The sequence below is a fragment of the Girardinichthys multiradiatus genome, chromosome 20 (assembly GCF_021462225.1).
Source record: "Girardinichthys multiradiatus isolate DD_20200921_A chromosome 20, DD_fGirMul_XY1, whole genome shotgun sequence".
NCBI lineage: Eukaryota > Metazoa > Chordata > Actinopteri > Cyprinodontiformes > Goodeidae > Girardinichthys > Girardinichthys multiradiatus.
This window is the reverse complement of record NC_061812.1, coordinates 45,985,302-45,994,438: the sequence shown is the minus strand read 5'-3', so window position 1 is coordinate 45,994,438 and position 9,137 is coordinate 45,985,302. Positions and strand designations below refer to the sequence as shown.

Genomic DNA, 9,137 nt, shown 5'->3' with positions numbered 1-9,137 from the left:
ATGATAACAAGGGATTGTTACCTTATTGGCTTATTTTCCGCGCATGTTTATTTACATTTGAACACTTACTGACAGAGACGGAGATTTCTGCAGGAAAGACACGAGTGGTGTTTATCTCCACGCATTCCCTCCGGCGCAAGCACACACACATGCACTGTACCCGCATTTGCGTGCGTGTGTGTGTGTGTGTGTGTCTCCCATTCTTTGCCTCCCCGCATCTGATAGCGTCCCTCCCTCTTTCTCTGTTCTCCCTCCCTTCCTCCCTCATCAGGCGTTACACCGGCATAACACCGACCCACTCCCACTCCGTCTAACCGGGAAATAAACACAGAGCGGCGGCAACAGCAGGACTGAACTCCCCACGGTGCGCACCATCCATGGTCCTCACTTGGATGCCTGTCTGACAGGAGGGTATGTTGGCATATTCACTGTATTTTTCCCTGACAGCTGTCTGATTGCGCCATAAGCACAGTGTGGGTTTCATTACATGCTAGTCTTTACTGCTTATATGCTCCTTCTTTATGCGTAATTCGCTACTGATCGCGTTTTTGTGAGAGCGTGTGCTGCGTTTAAAGACAAATTTGTTCGCGCCGAGGCTGCTCCACACACCGGATCATTTTATAACACGCATGGACGTTACCCCGCGCTCTATGCCGGAGGGGGGTGAATACAAAACCCCCAACAAACGCTGGGAAGGAAGCAGGAGCAAGTTGTTGCGTCGTTTTTGCGCCTACTGCTCTTTCAGCTTGTAGACTACATTACCACCAGGCAGACAGCAATAAACACTCTTTCCCAATGTTCCTCCTTCGCTGCGTGAAAAATGAGCAACTATAACGCTCTCAAACACGCCATAACCTTTCTTGTCATTTCAAGGCTGCTGCCGTGAAGGCTTCAGAGATCAGCTGCTCTGCTCATGGCCCAGCCCAGGGCAAACTGGAACTGCTTTTGGATTAGTCAGTGTATTCTCAAACACACCCAATACTAAAAACGCAACAGCCTCATTATGAACATGGCCTTGCAAAAGAACTCATAACTATTACATTTTTTCCCACTTTTTCTACTTTGTAGAACTACCCTGTGCTGCAGTTCCTGCTGCAAGTGTTTTGGGCTATGTGTCTACCTGCTTTGTGCATTTCTGAAATTTTTTTGCCCATTCTTCTTAGCACAAATACTCTAGCCCAAACTCATTTTAGAATCAGAACACCTAGCATTTCAAAGTTTGTCCACAGATTCTCAGTTAGATTTAGGTCTGGGCTTTGACTGTGCCATTTTACTGTGTGGGAATGCTTCGATCTAAACAAGGGGTTTTCAACTTCAGTCCTCGGGAGCTACTATCCTGCAGTTTTTAGATGCATCCCTGCTCCAACACACCTAAATCAAATTATTGGCTCGTTACCAGGCCTTTGCCAAAATTGATGGTATTCTGAAGAGCTTATTCGATCATTTGATTCAACAGGGATGTATCTAAAAGTTGCATGATAGTAGCTCTCGAGGATTGGAGTTGGAGACCCTTGCATGCTGTGGTTGTATATTTAGGGTGGTGGTCCTGCTTGATGGTGAACCTCTGCACCGGTTTCAGGTCTTTACCCAAGTCTAACAGCTTTTCTTCCAGCATTGCCATGTGTCTAGCTGCATCCATCTTTCCATCAATTCTGATTGGCTTTAGTGTCACTTTTGAACAAGAGCTTTCCAATAGCATGACACTGTCAACATGTTTTACTGTATGGATGGTGAGTTTAGGGTGTTAGTTTTCTACCATACATGCCATACACCATACATTCATACATACATCTTGATCAGAACATTCCAATTTGGTCTCATCTGACCTTTTTCCACCCCCCTACACTGCTTGTGAAAAACTAAAATTGGATTTCCAATGCTTTTCTTTCTATAATGGCTTTCTCCAGGCTACTGTTGTGTAAAAGCCAGATATGTCTAACACACAACTAATAGTATTTACTGATTACTCAGAGTCAGTTTAGGTGGATGACCATGTGTTCTTAGGTTTGCACTAATGCCATAGTCTTTCTATGTTCAGATGAATTGAACAGAGCTCTATGAAAAGTACAAAGCTTTGGACATTATTTTATAACCCAACCCTGCTTTAAACTTACTTTCCGACATTTGTATCCCTGCTCTGTCTGCTATGTTCCTTGGTGTTCACGGTGCTGTTTATTCACTGATGTTCTGAAGCAAACCTTTTTAACAGCTGTAATGCTGAGATTAAATAACACACAGATGGACTCCATGTACTACTTACATGACTTCTGAATTAGTAGCACTGGACTTTAATCAGAGGTATCAAAGTAAAAGGGGCTGAATACAAATGCATACCACGTTCTTTACCTTTTTATGAAACAAAATCTCAACCATAGGTCATTTTTTTTGGCACTCCACAATTATACAGTACTTTGTGTTGGTTTATCACATAAAATCGCAATAAAATACATGGAAGTTTTGTGATTCTGACGTAATAAAATGTGGAAAAGTGAAGGGGTATGAATGCTTTTGAAAGGCACTGTACAAAGGGGATGTGTTGGGGTTTCAAACAGAGTCACCTATGTCCTTCCATCAACAGCTGCACAATGTGGTTATTCTTTGGCTTCAAAAACAAAGAGTAACTAAACTGATGCCCTCATCTCACCGTCAATGAATCTGTCAGTGAAGTGTTTACTGTGCAAAAGGCACAGTGAAGAAATCTGTCTGCAGAGGTAGGAGCATGCTTAGGCAATTCTTTGTAGGCTATGCAAATAGCTTCACAATTATTCTCCTGGCTATTGCAGCATATGGAGAAATATTTTGGCCTACTGTAGGAAATCCAACAAAGCTGTAAGTGGCCTTCTTTTTATCTTTAAATTGTCATGTATATGAATTTATTGCCCATTTATAAATATTTGAGAATACAGCAAATGCCATCTCTAAGTGCCGTTGTTAAAGCTGTTGCTGCCAGGGGCTAAAAATTCAGAATGGCAGTTAAGTGCATGACTATACAAGTCAAACTGTTATTAAATGCAAATGCATTGAAATTACTTTGATCTTTAAATATGTTCCACACAAACCCATATTTCTGCCAAAGGCTTTTCCTTTAAACAGCGACCGTGATGTTGTTGTTTAGAGCAAGACATAAAAGACCTAAAGCTGCCTAGTTTAGGCACCGAGATAACAAGAAAACCGCAACTAGATGTCTTGGAGAACTCATCAATGGTCATCTAAGTTTTCTTCATGACATTCGGTGTCTTGTAATTGGAAGCAAACACCCACTTGATGCGCACTATGGTTTCCTCGTGACCCTTGTCCAGATCCAGGAAGTTGAGATGCTTATGTGAGTTTTAAAACAGTAAAAGCAACCTCTGAGGTAAAAATGATGATGAAGTCCATTACACAATTCAATTAAGAAGTCAAACAAACATAAAAAAGAACAATCTAATAAAACAGATGCATTTGGTGAGGGACAGTTTTGATAAGGTTGAATTTGGTGATCCGAACAGACATACCCAGGCTACACAAATAAAAACTAGCAAATGCCTCTCCAAATCAGATAAACTACGTAGCCTTTTAGATTTTAAAATTTTCTTGAGTGAAAAACGTTTCAGTTTTTATCTTAAACTCTAGATGTGACTGCTGTGTTTTATTAGCATTGTATGTACGGAAAGTACAAAATTCACATAAATATGCATATACACAATTTCAAATCCTCTGATTTACTTTGAAGTTAGTGTTGATCTAACATTTGCGATACTATTTTATATTTTGGTGTTATAGGATTTAAACTTGCTTTTAAAAACAGTCATACTGACACTCCTCCAACTGTTTTTTTGACATAGGGCTGGTTGCACAATATTTTACTAAAATTGGGACATACATAATCAATCTGCCAGGTTTTGTGATACCTATTTTTGCCTTACACTTTGCAAAGCTAAGAATTTAGTAATGGACTTTGACATAATCAGCACTCATTTGATATGATACTGTATCAATTATATATCTGTTCTACAGGGAGGTTATACAGCGAGAATGGAATAAGGCCTGAAACAGAATCCCATAGGAACTCCACACCACAGTTTATAGTCTTTGACATAATCTGGTTTATACAAACAATGAAATTGCCTTCTGAAAATTCTGAATATGTGATATTAAACCACAAGAATGGCCCTTGGACTGTCAACAGTACTGAGAAGTGTCTAAATATTACTGTTTTGATCATTAATCTAGTGTTTTGAGTAATAAAAGTGATATGGAGAATATGTCTGAAGGTTTTTAATATTGCACGGTCAAGGTTGGTGTTTTAGAAAGATTAACTGTGTGCTGCCTTTAGTCAAAGGTTCCTTTGATTCTTGAGTAAAAGGGGATGTTAGTAAATCTGGTCATCTGTTCTTTGGTTTCGTAATGCAGAAAGGGTTGTTCATAATAAATACTGTATGTACAGGTGTCAGAAGCAACATCCTCATAAAACTGCTGCTGTTGGCCTTTGGTAATTCCATAAGCCTAAACAAAGGCAGCTTAGCACTTGTTTTCTTACATACTGCAAAGCAGCATTGCAGAATTAGCTGACAAGATCGTTATTGGTCTTCATGGCTCTGCATCCCCTGCTTTAGTCGTGTGACTACATGTTTCAGTTTCATATGTGTAGCTTTGGTTCTACCTCTTTTCTACCTTGACATTAGTTCTCAGAAAAGGCTCATAAGTCTTGCATTGAAGGGCAATGTATCAAAAGGCCCATAGCCATTGACAGATCAAACCAAAGTCGTAGATCTACCTGCAAGAGATCTGACTGACTTCTTGCACGTAGATGCTATTTAATGGAGACCTGTAACTACAGATTAACAGTAGATTATGGAAAATTACATGACGTCCTGATTTGTCTAAGTGAGTGTGAAAAGTTCTTCTGACAATTGGTGTATGGTTGACCGGAAGTACAGAAGGTGACTGCATTTCGTGCCAAAAAAGGTTCAAATGGTGAGCACAATCACCAGCAGTCCTGGTCTTCTCATTTCAGAGAACAATAGAGGCTGGTTTGCTACAGTGTTGTGAGCCGCCCCCCTGCTGTCATACAGGTGGGCTTGTAATTGTTAGTCATCCTCTTCTTCCATGCTGAAGCTGTAAGCCTTAGCTGGCAGCCCGGCTTTCACATCTCATCCATATTAGCAAGATAGCTATGATTTTATCTTTACAGCTGTGCACATGCAAATGAAGTTCGCATCCTTTAAATTGAATCAAACTTAAAGATTGTCCATAATTCCTTTTACGTAGCGCACATATGAAGTAATGTCTCGATCCTGGTGAGTTCATGTTACTTTCTGTGTATTGACTTCAGATGCCAGAGGCTTCTGTTGGGATTTTGCAGCTCAGCATGCTGTCTAGCAGCATTTGCAATTCAAATGAGCTCATATGAAGAATCTGAAGCAGTCCTTCTCCTCTCCCCGCTCTGTTTGGAGGGAATCATTCCCTGCACTTGCAAGTTAACTCAACCATTTCATATTTTAGCTTCACATCGATGTTGGATAACAGGGCCATGGTTGGTTACCTGTCAGAGTCACAGGAGGTGGATTAAAACGGGCCTTTTTTCTTGACTTGTTGTCAATTTGGTATATGCCGTGTCATTTGGCGCGGGCTTGAAAGCTGCATAATGCTGCGAGGTCGCTGTGATCTGACCTGTGATGTTGACAGGAGGTTGTGTGTGTCAATGTGTGTGTCCTGTACCTGGCTGTCTTTGGTTTTGGCCCAGTTGAACATTATGTGACCTGTCATGATTTGGTTGCTTGGTGAGTGCGGTCACGTCTCTTCCTGTCTGCTAAACTCCAGTGACCAGTCACACACAGGCACACGTGTGTCCTCCATACTTGTGAGAACTCTTTAAGTCAAAGCCTTATGCTTCTCAGATAAATGCATAGCACCTTGTACTGTAGGCACAAGCCTTGATAGAGGCATATCATTTAATCTGCTGCTCATCGTACCCTTCTGCTGAAATGGAATAAAACAGCACTCATCAAAGCACATGAGCTTTTTCAATTTCTCTAAGGAGCAATCTTAATGTCCATAGAAAATTGAAGCTCATTTATTTTGAATATCCTCACTGATAAGTGGTCTTCATAAGGCAGTTGTGTAGTCCAATTACCTTGAGTACACTTCTTACAGTAAGAGTGGAAATCTTCTTTCTTTTTATGATTAGGTGACTCTTTTCATTATGTCTTCACACAACTTCATCCCAGTATTTTTTCAGACCACATTTCTTACAGATGGTGGATTCTCTACTTTCAGATCATAAACTATGCTGATTCTTATCCTAGTGGCAGCAACCTCTTTAGTAACTTGGTCGGCTTGATGCAGAGCAACAATTTGACTTAATTCTGTACAATAAATTGATTCGCAATCATCACAGTATCAGTCTTTGCATTACTAATATTACAAAGAACCATTTGGACTGTTTTATATAGACCCTTTTTCACTGAAAGGATTTAAAACCCCAGGATTTGTTTTACCTGGGTAATAGGAATCCCAGTGAATTTTGTACGTTCTTTTTCCATAGCTTAGAGAGGCCACAGACCATTTATTTAAATGAGCCTAATGACGTATGGGTTTCATAAATTAATTGCAAGTTTGATTAAAGTATTTTGAACTGGCCAGCAGTGGCTCAGTGTGAAAAGTAGTCGTCTCTTGATCACAAAAATAGTGGGTTTGATTCAAGGGTTACCTACTGATCTACATATCACTGTATTCAATTTTGGCATTTGTGAGTTTGACTTGGTGAATGTGAAAAGTGCCTTGAATGATCAGGATGACTCTGAAAGTAACCTATAAATTTAGTACATTTATGATTTATGACTGCTTCGGCGATAATGAAAATAGCTCACATTTAGGCCCTGTTTACACATTTCTTGGTGAAAACGGAAAGGTTTTGTAGCGTTCATGTACATGGTAATGGCGCTTGTTTTCTCTGAAGACAGCACAATTTTAAAACAGGTTTCAGAGTGTAACTTTTTGAAAACGTCCGGGTTTCCGTTTTCGTCTAGACAAGAAAAGCGGAATCTTCCTGTATGGGGAAGCCCTGGCACAGTATGTCTGCGTTCAGTAGAAATGAATGCTGTCACAGTCTGTGGTTCAACCTGCCGGTTACTAACGTTCTCTCACCCTAAGAGGCGTGGAGGAGAAGTCCCAGCAACTTCCTCATAGTTGGGAAGTAGTTTGCCCTAGCCCGGAGAAGTTTTCTGGGGAGGTTGGTAGCGTCCGGGGGTTTCTCTTAAAGTGTGTCCTTGTCTTTAATAGGTCTCCACAGTCATTTCCCCATGATGATGTGAGAATTTCCTATGTGTTGGGCCTGCTCACCGGCAGAGCACTGTGGTGGGCTGAGGCTAGGTTTTCAAATCACAATAGTTTTGGCTGTTCCTATGACGAGTTCATTAAAGAATTTAGGTTGATGTTTGACATTGACATGGACCGATCTAGTGTGGCTCGCCGTTTGCGAGCGTTAAAGCAGCACGGCCGGCCACTGACAGAGTTCACTATCAATTTCCGCACGCTGGCAGTTGCGTCGGGTTGGAACTCCAGCACCCTAAAATCTGCCTTTTTCCAAACTCTAGATGAGAGTTTGAAAGACGAGCTCTCCCTTCTGGAGGAGCCCGAGGGACTTGATGATTACATAAATTTGGCCACCCGCCTGGACAACCGGATGAGGGAGAGGAGGCGGACCCGCTCTGAGCGGTCCGCTGCTAGACCACATCTCGTCTCCTCTCCGTTGTCTCTGTCTCAGCCGGTGCAGCCTCCGAGCCAGTCTGAGCCCGAGCCCATGCAGTTGGGAGGGGCCCAACTTCCTGATGATGTGCGGCAGCGCCGCAGGAGGGCCGGGCAATGCTTTTACTGTGGATTTGCTGAGCACTTTATTTCTGTTTGCCCGGTCCGGCCAAAAGGGCGGGTCCGCCGGTTTTGATGGGGGACCCGGCGGACCAACGACCACCCTTGCTCTCCCGCTTCACTCTACCGGCTACGTTGCTGTTAGATCAACGTACTATTCTCTTGTCCGCCTTATTAGATTCTGGTTGTGAGCTAGACCTGATAGATCAGGAGTTGGTCAGAAGACAACGCATTAAGACCGAGGTTTTGCCTATTCCACGCCGGGTTCTGGCATTGGATGGCCAGACTCTCCATTGTATTACACACAGAACTGAGCCTGTAGAATTAGTGTTATCAGGGAATCACAGAGAACGTGTTACGTTATTTGTTCTCCCCATTTCCCAGGCCTCGTTAGTCCTGGGTTTCCCGTGGCTACAGAACCACAATCCTCACCTGAATTGGACTGAATTAAGAGTCGAATCCTGGTCACCCCGGTGTTTATCTACCTGCTTACAATCAGCTGTTACTCCTAGATCTTCTGAAGAGAGGGTTTAGGATGACCTTTCAGACCTCACCCAGGTGCCGCATGAATATCATTACCTTAGCCCCGTTTTTAGTAAGACACGGGCCCTTTCTCTACCACCTCACCGCCCCTATGATTGCGCAATCGATCTTCTGCCAGGCGCGCCATTGCCCTCCGGCCGGTTATATAAAATTTCCTGGCTCGAGAGGGGGGCAATGGAAAAATATATTGGAGAATCGCTTGCAGCCGGCATCATTCGGCCATCCTCGTCTCCGCTCGGTGCGGGTTTTTTCTTTGTCGGTTAGAAAGATGGCTCCCTACGCCCCTGCATCGATTATAGGGGGCTTAACGCAATTACAGTTAAAAATAGGTACCCATTACCTCTTCTCTCAGCGGCTTTTGAGCCTGTTCATGGGGCTACTATCTTTACCAAGCTCGACCTTAGAAACGCTTATCATTTAGGTAGTATCCGCCGGGGGGATGAATGGAAGACGGCGTTCAAGACACCTCTCGGGCACTTTGAATATTTAGTGATGCCGTTTGGACTGTGCAACGCCCCTGCAGTTTTTCAGACTCTTGTAAATGACGTCTTAAGAGGTTTTTTGGATGTATTTGTTTTTGTATATCTAGACGACATCTTGTTTTTTTTTGAAGACTGTTGAAGAGCACCGCCGTCATGTACGCTTGGTTCTGCAGCGCCTCCTGGAGAACCAACTATTTGTTAAGGCGGAGAAGTGTCACTTTCATCAAATTTCCATAAGCTTTTTAGGTTTTATCCTTGAAGGTG

The 9,137-nt window shown here is 42.5% G+C and overlaps 1 protein-coding gene across 12 annotated transcripts in view; it reads left to right on the top strand.

The window, feature by feature from the left end:
* The first annotated feature begins 266 nt into the window (after positions 1 to 266).
* Positions 267 to 9,137, top strand: part of LOC124856526 (band 4.1-like protein 1) — a 167,096-nt gene continuing 158,225 nt past the window's right edge. For 5 of the 12 annotated variants that reach the window (XM_047347041.1, XM_047347039.1, XM_047347040.1 and 2 more), the window contains exon 1: positions 268 to 411. The gene's annotated coding sequence lies outside the window, so the exon portion shown is untranslated. Of the gene's footprint in view, positions 412 to 9,137 lie in introns of all 12 variants that reach the window. The other 7 variants (XM_047347048.1, XM_047347047.1, XM_047347046.1 and 4 more) reach the window with 3 other exon arrangements.